Here is a 19,488-nt window from a genome sequence, read left to right as displayed (position 1 = left end):
GGCTAGCTTCTAGGGTTTAGCCTCCTTGATCTCGTGGTAGATCTACTCTTGTACTACCCATATCATCAATATTAATCAAGCAGGAGTAGGGTTTTACCTCCATCGAGAGGGCCCAAACCTGGGTAAAAACATCGTGTCCCTTGTCTCCTGTTACCATCCGCCTAGACGCACAGTTCGGGACCCCCTACCCGAGATCCGCCGGTTTTGACAGGCACCTTGAGGAGCAGGATTACGGTGAGGAGCCCATTGGTTTTGTCGACGCCTCTCATCCCGGCCATGTGTGCTTTGAAGGAAATATGCCCTAGAGGCAATAACAAAGTTGTTATTTATATTTCCTTATATCATGATAAATGTTTATTATTCATGCTAGAATTGTATTAACTGGAAACTTAGTACATGTGTGAATACATAGACAAACAGAGTGTCACTAGTTTGCCTCTACTGGACTAGCTCGTTGAATAAATGATGGTTAATTATGTTTCCTAACCATAGACATGAGTTGTCATTTGATTAATGGGATCACATCATTAGAGAATGATGTGATTGACTTGACCCATCCGTTAGCTTAGCACGATGATTGTTTAGTTTGTTGCTATTGCTTTCTCCATAACTATACATGTTCCTATGACTATGAGATCATGCAACTCCCGAATACCGGAGGAACACTTTGTGTGCTACGAAACGTCACAACGTAACTGGGTGATTATAAAGGTGCTCTACAGATGTCTCTGATGGTTTTTGTTGAGTTGGCATGGATCAAGATTAGGATTTGTCACTCCGATTGTCAGAGAGGTATCTCTGGGACCTCTCGGTAATGTACATCACTATATGCCTTGCAAGCAATGTGGCTAATGAGTTAGTTATGGGATGTAGCATTACATAATGAGTAAAGAGACTTGCCGGTAACGAGATTGAACTAGGTATTGAGATACCGACAATCGAATCTCGGGCAAGTAACATACCGATGACAAAGGGAACAACGTATATCGTTATGCAGTTTGACCGATAAAGATCTCCGTAGAATATGTGGGAACCAATATGAGCATCCAGGTTCCGCTATTGGTTCTTTACCGGAGACATGTCTCGGTCATGTCTACATAGTTCTCGAACCCGTAGGGTCCGCACGCTTAACGTTCGGAGATGATCGGTTTTATGAGTTTTTGTGTTTTGATGTACCGAAGGTAGTTTGGAGTCCCAGATTTGATCACGGATGACGAGGAGTTTCGAAATGGTTGAGACATAAAGATCGATATACTAGACGACTATGTTTGGACATCGGAAGGGTTTCGAGTGAAGTTCGGGCATATACCGGAGTACCGGGGGGTTACCGGAACCCCCCGGGGAGTTTAATGGGCCTTATTGGAAAGAGAGGAGAGTTGCCAGGGTAGGCCGCGTGCCCCTCCCCCTCTGGTCCGAATTGGACTAGGAAGGGGGGGGCGGCGCCCCCCTTTCCTTCTCCCTCTTTCCTCCTTCCTTCTCCTATTCCTACTACATGGAAAGGGGGGAATCCTACACCCGGCGGGAGTAGGACTCCCCATGGGGCGCGCCATAGGAGGGCCGGCCCTCCCCCTCCTCCACTCCTTTATATATGGGGGAGGGGGGCACCCCATAGACACACAAGTTGATCATTGATCTTTAGCCGTGTGCGGTGCCCCCTCCACCATAATCCACCTTGGTAGTATCGTAGCGGTGCTTAGGCGAAGCCCTATTCCGGTAGCAACATCATCACCGTCATCATGCCGCCTTGCTGACGAAGCTCTCCCTCGAAGCTCTACTGGATCATGAGTTCGCAGAACTTCACCGAGCTGAACGTGTGCAGATCGCGGAGGTGCCGTATCTTTGGTACTAGATTGGTCGATCATGAAGACATACGATTACATCAACCGCGTTGTCATAACGCTTCCGCTTACGGTCTACGAGGGTACGTAGACAATACTCTCCCCTCTCGTTGCCATGCATCACCATGATCTTGCGTGTGCATAGGATTTTTTTTGAAATCACTGCTTTCTCCAACATTGGCATCCGAGCCAGGTTTATGTGTAGATGTTATATGCACGAGTAGAACAAAAAGGAGTTGTGGGCGTGGGTATATACATATTGCTTGCCGTCACTAGTTGATTCTTGATTCAGCGGCATTGTTGGATGAAGCAGCCTAGACCGTGTACACGTACGCTTATGCGAGACTGGTCCTACCGACGTGCTTCGCACACAGGTGGCTAGTGGGTGTCTGTTTCTCCAACTTTAGTTGAATCGGATTTAGTGAACAGGGTTCTTTCTGAAGATCAAAAATCAATCACTATACCGTGTTCTGGTTTTTGATGCGTAGGTAAGAACGGTTCTTACTCAGCCCGTAGCAGCCACGTACAACTTGCAACAACAAAGTAGAGGACGTCTAACTTGTTTCTGCAGGGCATATTGTGATGTGATATGGTCGAGACATGATGGTAACTTTTATTGTATGAGATGATCATGTTTTGTAACACAGTTATCGGCAACTCGCAGGAGCCATATGGTTGTCGCTTTATTGTATGAAATGCAATCGCCATGTAATTGCTTTACTTTATCACTAAGCGGTAGCGATAGTCGTAGAAGCAATAGTTGGCGAGACGACAACGATGCTTCTATGGAGATCAATGTGTCAAGCCGGTGACGATGGTGATCATGATGGTGCTTTGGAGGTGGAGATCAAAGGCACAAGATGATGATGGTCATATAATATCACTTATATTGATTGCATGTGATGTTTATCCTTTATGCATCTTATTTTGCTTAGTTCGACGGTAGCATTATAGGATGATCTCTCACTAAATTTCAAGGTACAAGTGTTCTCCCTGAGTATGCACCATTGCTACAGTTCGTCGTGCTGAGACACCACGTGATGATCCGGTGTGATAATCTCTATGTTCACATACAATGGGTGCAAGCCAGTTTTGCACATGCGGAATACTCGGGTTAAACTTGACGAGCCTAGCATATGCATAAATGGCATCGGAACAGTGGAGACCGGAAGGTCGAGCGTGAATCATATATTAGATATGATCAACTTAGTGATGTTCACCAATGAAAACTACTCCATCTCACGTGATGATCGGAAATGGTTTAGTTGATATGGATCACGTGATCACTTAGATGATTAGAGAGATGTCTATCTAAGTGGGAGTTCTTAAGTAATTTGATTAATTGAACTTTAATTTATCATGATCTTAGTACCTGATATTATTTTGCATGTCTATGTTGTTGTAGATAGACGGCACGTGTTGTTGTTCCGTTGAATTTTAATGTTTTCCTAGAGGAAGCTAAGTTGAATGATGATGGTAGCAACTACATGGACTGCGTCCATAACTTGAGGATTATCCTCATTGCTGCATAGAAGAATTACGCCCTGGAAGCACCGCTAGGTGACAAACCAGCTGCAGGAGCAACGCCAGATGTTATGAACACCTAGCAGAGCAAAGCTGATGACTACTCGATAGTTTAGTGTGCCATGCTTTATGTCTTAGAACCGGGACTTCAACAATGTTTTGAACGTCATGGAGCATATGAGATGTTCGAGGAGTTGAAGTTAATATTTCAAGCAAATGCCCGGATTGATAGATATGAAGTCTCCAATAAGTTCTACAGCTGCAATATGGAGGAGAATAGTTCTGTCAGTGAACATATACTCAGAATGTCTGGGTACCACAAGCACTTGACCCAACTGGCAGTTAATCTTCCTGATGATAGTGTCATTGACAGAGTTCTTCAATCACTGCCACCATGATACAAGAGCTTCATGATGAACTATAATATGCAAGGGATGGATAAGACGATTCCTGAGCTCTTCGCAATGCTAAAGGCTGCGGAGGTAGAAATCAAGAAGGAGCATCAAGTGCTGATGGTCAACATGACCACTAGTTTCAAGAAAAAGGGTAAAGGGAAGAAGGGGAACTTCAAGAAGAACAACAAACCAGTTGCTGCTCAAGTGAAGAAACCCAAGTCTGAACCTAAGCCCGAGACTGAGTGCTTCTACTGCAAAGGAACTGGTCACTAGAAGCGGAACTGCCCCAAGTATTTGGCGGAGAAGGATGGCAAAGTGAAAGGTATATTTGATATACATGTTATTGATGTGTAGCTTACTAATGCTCGCAGTAGTGCCTGGGTATTTGATACTGGTTCAGTTGCTAACATTTGCAACTCGAAACAGGGGCTACGGATTAAGCGAAGAATGGCTAAGGACGAGGTGACGATGCGCGTGGGAAACGGTTCCAAAGTCGATGTGATCGCCGTCGGCACGCTACCTCTACATCTACCTTCGGGATTAGTATTAGACCTAAATAATTGTTATTTGGTGCCAGCGTTGAGCACGAACATTATATCTAGATGTTGTTTGATGCGAGAAGGTTATTCATTTAAATCAGAGAATAATGTTTTTTCTATTTATATGAGTAATATCTTTTATGGTCATGCACCCCTGATGAGTTCTCTATTTTTACTAAATCATGACAGTAGTGATACACATGTTCGTAGTATTGAAGCGAAAAGATGCAGAGTTGATAATGATAGTGCAACTTATTTGTGGCACTGCCATTTATGTCATATTGGTGTAAAGTGCATGAAGAAACTCCATTCTGATGGACTTCTGGAATCACTTGGTACTTGCGAACCATGCCTCATGGGCAAGATGACTAAAACTCCGTTCTCCGGAACAATGGAGCGAGCAGCAGAGTTATTGGAAATCATACATACTTATGTATGTGGTCCAATGAACATTGAAGCTCGCGGTGGATATCGTTATTTTCTCACCTTCACAGATGATTTGAGCAGATATGGGTATATCTACTTAATGAAACATAAGTCTGAAACATTTCAAAAGTTCAAAGAATTACAGAGTGAAGTTGAAAATCATCGTAACAAGAAAGTCAAGTTTCTACGATCTGATCGTGGAGGCGAATATTTGAGTTATGAGTTTGGACTTCATTTGAAACAATGCGGAATAGTTTCGCAACTCACGCCACCTGGAACAGCACAGGGGAATGGTGTGTCTGAACATCGTAATCGTACGTTAATTGATATGGTGCGATCTATGATGTCTCTCACTGATTTACCGCTATTGTTTTGGGGTTACGCTTTAGAGATAGCTGCAATCACGTTAAATAGGGCACCATCTAAATCCGTCAAGACGGCACCTTATGAAATGTGGTTTGGCAAGAAACCCAAGTTGTTGTTTCTTAAAGTTTGGGGCTGCGATGCTTATGTGAAAAACCTTCAACCTGATAAGCTCGAATCCAAATCGGAGAAATGTGTCTTCATAGGATACCCAAATGTGATTGTTGGGTACACCTTCTATCACGGATCCAAAGGCAAGATATTCGTTGCTAAGAATGGATCCTTTCTAAAGAAGGAGTTTCCATCGAAAGAAGTGAGTGGGAGGAAAGTAGAACTTGACGAGGTAATTGTACCTTCTCCCTTATTAGAAAGTAGTTCATCACTGAAATCAATTCTAGTGATTCCTACACCAGTAAGTGAGGAAGCTAATGATGATGATCATGAAACTTCCGATCAAGTTACTACCGAACCTCATAGGTCAACCAGAGTAAGATCCACACCAGAGTGGTATGGTAATCTTGTTCTAGAAGTCATGTTACTTGACCATGACGAACCTACGAACTACGAGGAAGCAATGATGAGCCCAGATTCCGCAAAATGGCTTGAGGCCATGAAATCCGAGATGGGATCCATGTATGAGAACAAAGTATGGACTTTTGTTGACTTGCCCGATGATCGGCAGGCCATAGAGAATAAATGGATCTTCAATAAGAAGACTGACGCTGACGGTAATGTTACTATCTATAAAGCTCGACTTGTTGCAAAAGGTTTTCGACAAGTTCAAGGAGTTGACTATGATGAGACCTTCTCACCCATAGTGATGCTTAAGTCCATCCGAATCATGTTAGCAATTGCCGCATTTTATGATTATGAAATTTGGCAAATGGATGTCAAAACTGCATTCCTTAATGGATACCTTAAAGAAGAGTTGTATATGATGCAACCAGAAGGTTTTGTCGATCCAAAAGGTGCTAACAAAGTGTGCAAGCCCCAGCGATCCATTTATGGACTGGTGCAAGCCTCTTAGAGTTGGAATATACACTTTGATAGTGTGATCAAAGCATATTGTTTTGTACAGACTTTTGGAGAAGCCCGTGTTTACAAGAAAGTGAGTGGGAGCTCCGTAGCATTTCTGATATTATATGTAGATGACATATTGTTGATCGGGAATGATACTTAATTTATTAATAGCACAAAAGGATACTTGAATAAGATTTTTTTCAATGAAAGACGTCGGTGAAGCTTCTTATATATTGGGCATCAAGATCTATAGAGATAGATCAAGATGCTTAATTGGACTTTCACAAAGCACATACCTTGATAAAGTTTTGAAGAAGTTCAAAATGGATCGGGCAAAGAAAGGGTTCTTGCCTGTATTACAAAGTATGAAGTTGAGTCAGACTCAATGCCCGACCACTACAGAAGATAGAGAGAAAATGAAAGGTGTTCCCTATGCATGAGCCATAGGCTCTATCATGTATGCAATGCTGTGTACCAGACTTGATGTGTGCCTTGATATAAGTTTAGCAGGGAGGTACCAAAGTAATCCAGGAGTGGATCACTAGAGAGCGGTCAAGAACATCCTAAAATACCTGAAAAGGACTAAGGATATGTTTCTCCTATATGGAGGTGACAAAGAGCTCGTTGTACATGGTTACGTCGATGCAAGCTTTAACACTGATTCGGATGACTCTAAGTCACAAACCGGATACGTGTTTTTATTAAATGGTGGAGCTGTCAGTTGGTGGAGTTCCAAGCAGAGCGTCGTGGCGGGATCTACGTGTGAAGCAGAATACATAGCTGCATCGGAAGCAGCAAATTAAGGAGTCTGGATGAAGGAGTTCATATCCGATCTAGGTGTCATACCTAGTGCATCGGGTCCAATGAAAATCTTTTGTGACAATACTGGAGCAATTGCCTTGGCAAAGGAATCCAGATTTCACAAGAGAACCAAGCACATCAAGAGACACTTCAATTCCATCCGCGATCAAGTCAAGGAGTGAGACATAGAGATTTGCAAGATACATATGGATCTGAATGTTGCAGACCGTTGACTAAGCCTCTCTCACGAGCAAAACATGATCAGCACCAAGACTTCTTGGGTGTTAGAATCATTAAAATGTAATCTAGATTATTGACTCTAGTGCAAGTGGTAGACTGAAGGAAATATGCCCCAGAGGCAATAATAAAGTTGTTATTTATATTTCCTTATATCATGATAAATGTTTATTATTCATGCTAGAATTGTATTAACCGAAAACTTAGTACATGTGTGAATACATAGACAAACAGAGTGTCACTAGTTTGCCTCTACTTGGCTAGCTCGCTGAATCAATGATGTTTATGTTTCCTAACCATAGACATGAGTTGTCATTTGATTAATGGGATCACATCATTAGAGAATGATGTGTGATTGACTTGACCCATCCTTTAGATTAGCACAATGATCGTTTAGTTTGTTGCTATTGCTTTCTCCATAACTATTCATGTTCCTATGACTATGAGATCATGCAACTCCCGAATACCGGAGGAACACTTTGGGTGCTACCAAACATCACAATATAATTGGTTGATTATAAAGGTGCTCTACAGGTGTCTCTGATGGTGTTTGTTGAGTTGGCATGGATCAAGATTAGGATTTGTCACTCCGATTGTCGGAGAGGTATCTCTAGGCCCTCTCGATAATGTACATCACTATAAGCCTTGCAAGCAATGTGGCTAATGAGTTAGTTACGTGATGTAGCATTACAGAACGAGTTAAGAGACTCGCCGGTAATGATATTGAACTAGGTATTGAGATACCGACGATCGAATCTCGAGGAAGTAACATACCGATGACAAAGGGAACAATGTATATCGTTATGCAGTTTGACTGATAAAGATCTCCGTAGAATATGTGGGAACCAATATGAGCATCCAGGTTCCGCTATTGGTTATTTACTGGAGACATGTCTCGGTCATGTCTACATAGTTCTCGAACCCGTAGAGTCCGCACGCTTAGCGTTTGGTGACGATCGATTTTATGAGTTTTTGTGATTTGATGTACCGAAGTTAGTTCGGAGTCATAAAGATCGATATGTTGGACGAATATGTTTGGACATTGGAAGGGTTCTGAGTGAAGTTCGGGCATATACCGGAGTACCGGGGGTTACCATAACCCTCCGGGAAGTTTAATGGGCCTTATGGGCCTTAGTGGAAAGAGAGGAGGGGCTTCCAGGGCAGGCCGCACGCCCCTCCCTCTCTGGTCCGAATTGGACTAGGAAGGGGGGAGGTGCCCCCCTTTTCTTCTCCCTCTTTCCTCCTTCCTTCTCCTACTCCTACTACATGGAAAGGGGGGAATCCTACTCCCGGTGGGAGTAGGACTCCCCATGGGGCGCGCCATAATAGGTCCGGCCCTCCCCCTCCTTTATATACGGGGGAGGGGGATGATAACCCACAAGTATAGGGGATCGAATAGTTTTCGAGGGTAGAGTATTCAGCCCAAATTTATTGATTCGACACAAGGGGAGCCAAAGAATATTCTCAAGTATTAGCAGCTGAGTTGTCAATTCAACCACACCTGGAAACTTAATATCTGCAGCAAGGTATTTAGTAGCAAAATAATATGATAGTAGTGGTAACAGTAGCAAAAGGTAATGGTAGAAAAAGTAATGTTTTTGGCATTTTGTAGTGATTGTAACAATAGCAACGGAAAAGTAAATAAGCGAAGAACAATATATGGAAAGCTCGTAGGCAATGGATCGATGATAGAGAATTATGCCGGATGTGGTTCATCATACTATGAACTTGAGGTTGTTTCCTCGGAAAGTGTACCGTATGCTCATTACCATTAACATGAAAAGTGTCATTGCCTTTGGTGCAATCAATAACAGCTCATGCAGTATTCAAAAAGGGTCCTCCAAAAATAATAGACATACTATTGTCCTCGGGAATATCAAGAATAATAGACATACTATTGTCCTCGGGATTATCAAGAATAACAAAGTGCATTAAAATAGTAACGTTTGCAACTACAATAGCACATCCTCACAACTACCGACAGGTATAGCAGTTGATTTATCAGCCATTTGCAAAGATATTTCAGTCGGTGTCAACTTATTCAAGCCAAGTCTACGATATAAAGAGATAGGCATAGCACTAACCCCGGCTACAAGATCACATAAAGCAATTTTAACATAATTTCTTTTAATGGAGCATGGTATAGTGGGTACTCCTGGATCTCGCAACTTCTTAGGTATTCCACCCTTATAAGTGTAATTAGCAAGCATGGTGGAAATTTCAGCTTTCGGTATCTTTCTTTTATTAGTAGCAATTTCTTTCATGTACTTAGCGTAAGGATTCATTTTGAGCATATCAGTTAATCGCATACGTAAAAATATAGGTCTAATCATTTCAGCAAAGCGCTCAAAATCCTCATCATCCTTTTTCTTGGATGGTTTGGGAGGAAAAGGCATGGTTTTTTAAACCCATGGTTCTCTTTCTTTACCATGTTTCCTAGCAACAAAGTCTCTCTTATCATAACGTTGATTCTTTGATTGTGGGTTATCAAGATCAACAGCAGGTTCATTTTCTATATCATTATCTTTGCTAGGTTGAGCATCATCGTGAACATTATCATTAACATTATCACTAGTTTTAGGTTCATTACCAGATTGTGTTTCACCATCAGAAATAGAAATATCATTTGGATTCTCAGGTGTTTCAGCAATAGGTTCACTAGAAGCATGCAAAGTCCTATCATTTTTCTTTTTCTTCCTTTTAGAAGGACTAGGTGCATCTATATCATTTTTCTTTTTCTTGTTCTACTTGAGTGGTAACCATAGAAGCATGTTTACTAATAAGTTTAAGTTCACCTTTGACATTAGCCATATAGTCACCCAAGTGTTCAAGCATATCAGCACTGCGTTATAATTCTCTACCAAAATAAGAATTGAAGTCTTCTTGCTTAACCATAAATTTATCAAACTCATCTAAGCATGGGCTAGCAAACTTGGTGAATGGGATTTCAGCTCTATCATATCTATAGAGAGAATTTACCTTTACTACCTTTGTCGGGTTATAAAGACCATGTGTTTCTTCAACAGGCGGTAAATTAAGACCATGTATTTCTTCAATTTGAGGTAAATTCTTAACATCTTCAGCTTTAATACCCTTTTATTTCATGGATTTCTTTGCCTCTTGCATATCTTCAGGACTGAGAAATAGAACACCCCTTTTTTTGGAGTTGGTTTAGGAATAGGCTCAGGAGCTGGCTCAGGAAGTGTCCAATTATTTTCATTTGTCAACATATTATTCAATAAAATTTCAGCTTCATCCAGTGTTCTCTCCCTGAAAAAACAGAACCAGCACAACTATCCAGGTAATCTCTGGAAGCATCGGTTAGTCCATTACAAAAGATATCAAGTATTTCATTTTTCTTAAGTGGATGATCAGGCAAAGCATTAAGTAATTGGAGAAGCCTCCTCCAAGCTTGTGGGAGACTCTCTTCTTCAATTTGCACAAAATTATATATATCCCTTAAGGCAGCTTGTTTCTTATGAGCAGGGAAATATTTAGCAGAGAAGTAATAGATCATATCCTGGGGACTACACACACAATCATGATCAAGAGAATTAAACCATATCTTAGCATCACCCTTTAATGAGAACATGAATATTTGAAGGTATAAAAGTAGCGAGTTCTCCCATCATTAGTGAACAGGGTGGCTATATCATTTAATTTAGTAAGATGTGCCACAACAGTTTCAGATTCATAGCCATAAAAAGGATCAGATTCAACCAAAGTAATTATATCAGGATCAATAGAGAATTCATAATCCTTATCAGTAACAAAGATAGGCGAAGTAGCATAAGCAGGATCATATTTCATTGTAGCATTCAAAGTTTTTTGTTTAAGCTTAGCTAATAATTTCTTAAGATCACTTCTATCATTGCAAGAAAGAAAGTCTCGTTTAGTTTCTTCATCCATAACATAGCCCTCAGACAGAACAGGTAATTCATATTTATTAGGAGAGTCTTCATAATCACTTTCATCAGTATTATCAGTTTCAATAATTTCATTCTCTCTAGCCCTAGCGAGTTGTTCATCAAGAAATTCACCGAGTGGTATAGTAGTATCAGGCATAGAAGTAGTTTCATCATAAGTATCATGCATAGTAGAAGTGCCATCATCAATAATATGCAACATATCAGAATTAATAGAAGAAGCAAGTTTAGGTGTCGCAAGCTTACTCAAAACAGAAGGTGAATCAAGGGCAGAGGTAGATGGCAGTTCCTTACCTCCCCTCATAGTTGAGGGATAAATCTTGGTTCTTGGATCTTTAAAGTTCTTCATAATGATAAGAAAATATACATCCCAAGTGACTCAAAGAATAGAGCTATGCTCCCCGGCAACGGCGCCAGAAAATTGTCTTGATAACCCACAAGTATAGGGGATCGCAACAGTTTTCGAGGGTAGAGTATTCAACCCAAATTTATTAATTTGACACAAGGGGAGCCAAAGAATATTCTCAAGTATTAGCAGCTGAGTTGTCAATTCAACCACACCTGGAAACTTAATATCTGCAGCAAGGTATTTAGTAGAAAACTAATATGATAGTAGTGGTAGCGGTAGCAAAAGGTAACGGTAGCAAAAGTAATGTTTTTGGTATTTTGTAGTGATTGTAACAATAGCAACGGAAAAGTAAATAAGCGAAGAACAATATATGGAAAGTTCTTAGGCAATGGATCGGTTATAGAGAATTATGCCAGATGTGGTTCATCATGTAACAGTCATAACCTAGGGTGACACAGAACTAGCTACAATTCATCAATATAATGTAGGCATGTATTCCGAATATAGTCATACGTGCTTATGGAAAAGAACTTGCATGACATCTTTTGTCCTACCCTCCCGTGGCAGCGGGGTCCTAGCGGAAACTAAGGGATATTAAGGCCTCCTTTTAATAGAGTAACGGACCAAAGCATTAACACATAGTGAATACATGAACTCCTCAAACTACGGTCATCACCGGAAGTGGTCCCGATTATTGTCACTTCGGGGTTGCCGAATCATAACACATAGTAGGTGACTATAGACTTGCAAGATAGGATCAAGAACTCTAATATATTTATGAAAACATAATGGGTTCAGATATGAAATCATGGCACTCGGGCCCTAGTGACAAGCATTAAGCATAGCAAAGTCATACCAACATCAATCTCAGAACATAGTGGATACTAGGGATCAAACTCTAACAAACTAACTCGATTACATGATAAATCTCATGCAACCCATCACCGTCCAGCAAGCCTACGATGGAATTACTCACGCACGACGGTGAGCATCATGAAATTGGTGATGGAGGATGGTAGATGATGACGATGGCGACGGATTCCCCTCTCTGGAGCCCCGAACGGACTCTAGATCATCCCTCCCGAGAGTGTTTAGGGCTTGGCGGCGGATCCGTATAATAAAACGCGATGAATCTTTCTCCTTGATTTTTTTCTCTCCGGACACGAATATATAGAGTTGGAGTTGAGGTCGGAGGAGCCCCAGGGGGCCCACGAGGTAGGGGGCGCGCCCAGGGGGGCAGGCATGCCCCCACCCTCGTAGCTAGGGTGTGGGCCCCCTGGTCTTGATCTTTTAACAATATTTTTTATTATTTCCAAAAATAGTATCCGTGAAGTTTTAGGTCATCCGAGAACTTTTGTTTCTGCATGTAAATAACACCATGGCAATTATGCTAAAAACAGCGTTAGTCCGGGTTAGTTCCATTAAAATCATGCAAGGTAGAGTCCAAAACAAGGGCAAAAGTGTTTGGAAAAGTAGATACGATGGAGACGTATCAGGGGGCACCACATAGACACACAAGTTGATCATTGATCTTTAGCGTTGTGCGGTGCCCCCTCCACCATAATCCTCCTCGGTAATATCGTAGTGGTGCTTAGGCGAAGCCCTATTCCGGTAGCAACATTATCACTGTCATCACGTCGTCGTGCTGACGAAGCACTCCCTCGAAGCTCCACAGGATCGTGAGTTCGCGGGACGTCACCGAGTTGAACGTGTGCAGATCGCGGAGGTGCCATATCTTCGGTACTAGATCGATCGATTGTGAAGACGTACGACTACATCAACCGCGTTGTCATAACGCTTCCGCTTACGGTCTACGAGGGTAGGTAGACGATACTCTCCCCTCTCGTTGCTATGCATCACCATGATATTGCGTGTGCGTAGGATATTTTTGAAATTACTGCTTTCCCCAACATGCTTGCTGCCCCGGTCTCTCTAGGGCCTCAAGCAAGCACCTCGTGCCTGGTACTAGCATATCGACGGTTTTCCTCAAACACGGGATTCTGCGTCACCCACCCGGATGCTTCTTTGTTGGTCTATCACCGCGGCGACACGACTGCTTATTTGCTGCTCTACATCGACGTCATCATCCTGACGGCCTTCTCCGTAGCCCTCATTCAGCAGATCACTCTTCGGCTGCGTGACGAGTTTTTCATCAAGGATTTGGGAGCTCTCCATTATTTCCTTGGCATTGAGATCGTTCGGCAACCCAACGGCTTCTTTCTTCATTAGGAGAAGTATGCACATAAGCTACTTGAGCGTGCCGGCATGCTCAACTATCATCCTTTCGCTACTCATGTTGACACGAAGGCCAAGGTTTTGGCTCTCGAGGTCTTGCCTGCGTCGGATGATCCATTCTACCGGTCCATCGTTGGTGCTCTCCAGTATCTGACGCTCACCCGACCAGATCCGTAATATGCTATTCAGTAGGTGTGTCTCCATATGCACACCCCTTGTGACTCCCATTGGACACTGGTGAAATGGAATCTCCGATACATCCGTGGCACGATGTCTCTTGGACTCACTCTCACGGCGTCCACCTCTCTGGATATGGTGGCCTATTCTGATGCTGATTGGGCTGACTGCCCTGACAAACGTCGTTCCACTTCTGGCTACTGCGTCTACCTCGGTCCCTCCCTTGTCTCGTGATCGTCCAAGCGACAACCCACAGTTTCGCGCTCCAGCGTAGAGGCCGAGTACCCAGCAGTGGCTAACACAATTGCCGAGTGCACCTGGCTATGATAGCTACTCCAGGAGTTGCATCACAACGTCTCCCAGGGCACGGTTTGTCTACTATGACAACGTCTCTGCGGTGTATCTTTCCGCCAATCCCGTTCATCATTGCCGGGCAAAGCATATCGAGCTGGACATTCACTTTGTGCGCAGACAGGTAGCCCGTGGACGCATCCGGGTTCTCCATGTTCCGACTACACAACAGTTCGCCAATGTGATGACTAATGGACTGCCTACTTCCACCTTTGAGAAGTTTCGTTTCAGTCTCTGTGTCACTGTCTAGGGCCCACCTCCTAATTTTCTTGTATAGTTGAGGTTGTGGCCCCTATCATGTACATCATATATACGTGCTCAGTGCACCGATCAATGCAATTATGTTGCATGGCCTAAACCTAGTCTTCTACAAAAGGGTCGCCCTTGATTTTGAACTTGTGAAGTTCCGTCGTCTTTTGGGCTTCTGATGGGTCGTCCTTTCTATCCATCAAGAAGGGATCCAAGATGGCGTATGCTCAGGTGCCTATAGTACAGGGAAACGTAATTTCCATTGTCCTTCTCGGAGTACTTTTCTGGTCCCCGCAGGTAACAGTTGGTCCTCCACACGTGTTGACCTTCGGAGACGACGTCAGAGGAGACGACCTCGTCCATGCTAAGCTGCTTGACTTGCTCGTAGTCTACCCTGAACTAGAGGACAGCAGAATCCATAGGAGTCGTGGTCGTGCACGCCTGCAGATCTGTGGTTGTGCCTCCCTTGCTCACTGTACGTACAATCAACTCAAGCAATAGTTAACTACACTAGTTCTTGGACCGAAAGATCGAAAGGAAATTTTTCACATTAGACGATCTAAAAGAGAATCCCCCCACTGGCTTGCCTGCCGCCACAGGTGATGGCGGCGATCGGTGGTGAGGCTGCCCTTCCGGCCATACAAGGCGCTCAACAGCCGCGGTCCTTGCCGAAGCCGCAGCGATCCGTGGTGTTTGGTCGCCTGGTCGCAGCTCGTGCTTTACTGTGTCATGCTTTACTGTCTCGTGGGCTTGCTCCTCGGTGGCTAGGGTTTCGTGCTCCTGACCTCCAACGTGTTGCTCTTGATCTCCAGAGTCCTGATAGCTATACAGTGATCATCCTTAAGATTTTTTCGGTCTGTTCCCTTGTACGTTTAGGAGGATGGGAAATAAACAGAAAACACTGAAAACCGTACATGAAATGCTAATGCCAATTTTAGCCGACCCATTTTTGCATCGCTGCAGGTATCAAAGAGGAAGCCCACGCTCTCCATGCCTAAGCTCCAATCGAAGTCTACAGACGGCCCATAGTTTTATTAAAGAATTATAGCCAGCCCATACGCTCACGACAAATAAATTGTACAATACGACTCAAAATAAAAATAAGAAAAAATTGCACAGAAAACGACAGATACAGAGAATTGGTAAATCCCTATGTGACCAAAATTACTAGTTAAAGGGTACCCTTGAAATGGTTATTCTCAATCTCCTCTTGTGGTGATACCTGGCACAATACATGTGTGTCACTTGCTACAACTAGGGAGTTTCATTGTGTTTCTTATTCGTGGGATGATGAAGCACTATTGCAAGGTTGGCTAGCAGTGGCGGACCAAGACCAGTATTAGTGGGAGGCAGGACGCTCGCCACTGGTATAGTATGCAACAGCGGGTGAATTGTAGCACCCACCACTGTTAACCTTGTCACAAGGCACGGGGAGGAGATTATCTTGCGGGTGAGGCATTCTGCCCACCACTGATATGCAGTGTACCTGTAACATGTAGATTAAATTCTACTGAACATCCATTGTATAGTTGAACAATGTTTATGGATGGCTCATACAATGCCTCAGAAATATGATATAATGCAATGCATCTCGAGTTACAAATACCAAGCCAAGTGATATATAAACACTACAAAAAAGACACATCTGTGACATTTTGGACTGAACGAATTTTTTTTCTGTCATACGTATGACACTTCTATGACGATAATTGTGACAAAACCCGGTATCATCATAGATGTGGTGGGCTCCTACTTCTATGACAAAAATAATGATAGAAAATTGGCTTTTCGTCCTGGGCGGGCCGGAGACGCAGCTGCATGACATTCTTTGGGCCGTCCATAGCGAAAAAAGCCATGGTAGAAGCGAGGGGGAGGAAAATTTCGGAGAGTTCCCGGTTACGGTGGGAGGTTGGGGGCCGAGCGATGCGCGTTTCTCTCGTACACGTACGCGCGTGTGTGCGAGGCGTTGGCTCTAACTGAACCCAAGCGAGGCGTTGGGCTCTAACTGAACCCGAGCCATTGCACTGCAGGCTACGCGTTACTGAACCCGAGCGATCGATCGATGGCTGTTAACTGAACCCGATCGAGCGATTCCTTCGCTACTGCTGCTAACTGAAGCTGATCGATTGGATGAACAGTAAGCATTGCGCGGGGGAGGCGGGGGGGTTGGGTTGGATGAACAGTGAGCGGTGACGTTGCCTCTAGATGAAGAGGACCCCGTGGTGTGCAGGGCTGGATGAATAGTAGACGGTGGAGGGGTGCCCGTGGAGGGGTGGTTGAACAGGACCCCGTGGAGTGGGGGGCTGGATGAACAGTAGACGGTGGAGGGGTGGTTGAACAGTAGCCGATGGAGTAGCGCGCGGTGGAGGCTGGATGAACAGGAGCCCGTGGAGGCTGGAGGAGGTCGACGGTAGCCCATGAAGGCTGGAGGAGGTCGACGGTGGAGATGAACAGTATCCCGTGGAGTCCTGTTTTGCGGTACGCCACACCCCTCCCGGTGAACAGGACCCCCGTTTCGACCGTAGGAGGTCTGTTTCGTCCGTTTTGCGGTACGCCACACCCCTCCCGATCAACATGACCACCGTTTCGACCGTAGGAGGTCCGTTTCGTCTGTTTTGCGGTACGCCACACCCCTCCCGATCAACAGGACCCCCGTTTCGACCGTAGGAGGTCAATTTCCTCCGTTTTGCGGTACACCACACCCCTCCTGATCAACAGGACCCCGCTCCGAACGTAGGAGGTCCATTTTCTCCATTTTGCGGTACGCCAGGCCTTGTTTCCATCGCCTGTTCCGTCCAAGCCCTCCCGATATACACGGCCACGCATTCCGTTCCGACCCAGCCGGTTGGCTCCCACGCATTCCGTTGCCTCCCAATGAACACGACGCATTCCGTTGCCTCCCGATGAACACGACACATTCCGTTGCCTCCCCATGAACACGACGCATTCCGTTGCCTCCCCATGAACACGACGACGATGTTGTTTCTCTGTTCCGACCCAGCCATGTACACGAGCCCTGGCCGTACGTATGCACGAGGAGGAGTTCAAGACCCCGCCTGTATGTACACATATGTAGCCGTATTTTCTTTCTTGCATCCTGGCCGTTGTACGTACGTGTACATGCTACGTGTGCGCCTCTACTACGACACGTGCATGCCTCTACATCCACCAGTATATATGTACGTACATGTTCGCGACCAGAATGACAACGCTACGTACGCTTCGACCCGGTGGGTCCCGACTGTCATGCAATTCCTTACTTGCAAAGATGTAGCTGGTGGGTCCCAGCAGTCAGGGGAAACGTTTTTGTCACGAAATACGGTGGCCCGTCCGGTGGGTCCCCGCTGTCAGGTGGAGGAATAATTATTTTGCACGTAATAAGGAGACACTTCCTTGCTGCGGCCGTGGACCCAGCTGTCAGCCTCTCCACGTACAGTCCACATCCAATGGAAGCCGTTCCTTGACCACGTTGACCACGCCGCCGCGAGAGCACCAGGGCGGTGGACGACGGTGAGGCCTAGGATGGGGACGACGCGGAGTCGCGGAAGACGCGGCAGTGGATGCCGACGCGTAGAGGAGTACGAGGGTTCACTGGTTCGCTGCGGTGTGCGGCTGCCGTCGCCGCATAATAACAGGGGGTGTGGGTGAGTAGAGGGATGGCCTGGCCAGCGGTGGGAGTAGTAGCGGGCGGTGAGGCCTCCGCCACATCGCAGCCGGCCACGGGAGGCAGGAGCACGAGACACGACCGGCGCTGGTTTGGGCGGCTGGAGCAAGAAGACCAAAGGTTGAAGAAGCACTACGGCCGTTGGATGGACATCGTACGGTCACTAGAGCTAGAATCGTGCATATTGACTAAGTTGACAAAGCCCTCCGTCCCCGTCAACTTAGTACGCCCACAAGGCAGCCTGCCACTATACTGGGTCCCAGCTAACAGGGGGAGTAGTCTTTTTTTGTGCGTAATAAGGAGGCACTTCCTTTCATGCGAAGATATAGCTGGTGGGTCCGAGCTGTCAGCGGCGGTAATGTTTTTTTTGTGAAATACAGAGGCCCTTTAAGTGGGTCCCTGATGTCAGGTGGAGGAATCATTATTTTGCGCTTAATAAGGAGGCATTTCCTTGCGTGCGGCCGTGGACCCAGCTGTCGGCCTCTCCACGTACAGTCCACTTCAGATGCATGTCGGTCATTGACCATGTTGACCAGGCCGCGCCAAGAGCACCAGGGCGGTGGACGACGGCGAGGCCTAGGAAGGGAACGACACGGAGGCAGGGAAGACTCATCAGTTGTCTCCCACGTGGAGGGAAGTACGACTATACGAGGGTTTACTGGTTCGTCTGCCGTCGCCAGAGAATAACAACAGGTGTGGGTGAGTAGAGGGATGTCTAGGCCAGCGATGGGAGTACGGTGGGGCGGTGAGGCCTGCGCGGCAGCAGAGCCGGCCGCGGGGAGGAGGGAGCAGCCAGTCCCGCCGGCGCTTGTTTGAGCGGCTGGAGCAGGAAGAGCAGAGATTGAAGAAGCAAGACGGTCGTTGGATGGCCATCCAACAGTCACTTTTTGTGTGTCAACCTTTTTTTAGGAAAGCCTCAAATCTGTGGAAAACAGCATACAACCCATCTACCATTATTTCTAATAATTTACAGCCCATTTGCTATTTATTAAGGTTTTTTGGAGCCCATATTCTTTTTGTTAGCATTACAGCCCATATTGTGGTCACGGTTAAAAAATTACACGAAATTTTGCATATTTCGGTGTGGTCCGAACCGTGTTTAATCCCGAAATTTCGACTCACATTCAAACTGATTTTCAAAATAAATGTATATCAATATAAAATCCAACAAATTCTCCACGCATAAAAATTAATATAATTTAAAATCTCGAAATGAAAAAAAGGATATTCTAAACTAATTGCCGGTTTGATGTGTTTTAAAAATGTACAATCCATTTCTCATTACTGATGGGCCATTTTCTCGGCCAGCCGAATGAAAGCTCTCCTCATCTTGAAAGATTTGTAGCCCAACAGGCCTGACAAAGCGACTTACTTGGCAAATCACCAGAAACTTG

General features: G+C 44.9%; 1 pseudogene; it reads right to left on the bottom strand.

Moving 5' to 3' along the window:
* Positions 1-14,850, bottom strand: part of LOC125543442 — a 33,125-nt pseudogene extending 18,275 nt beyond the window's left edge.
* Between the last annotated feature and the right edge of the window lie 4,638 nt (positions 14,851-19,488).

This window comes from Triticum urartu, chromosome 1 (genome assembly GCF_003073215.2).
Source record: "Triticum urartu cultivar G1812 chromosome 1, Tu2.1, whole genome shotgun sequence".
Classification (NCBI taxonomy): Eukaryota; Viridiplantae; Streptophyta; class Magnoliopsida; order Poales; family Poaceae; genus Triticum; species Triticum urartu.
The sequence above is the reverse complement of the archived record's forward strand: the minus strand, read 5'-3'. Positions and strand labels throughout refer to the sequence as shown.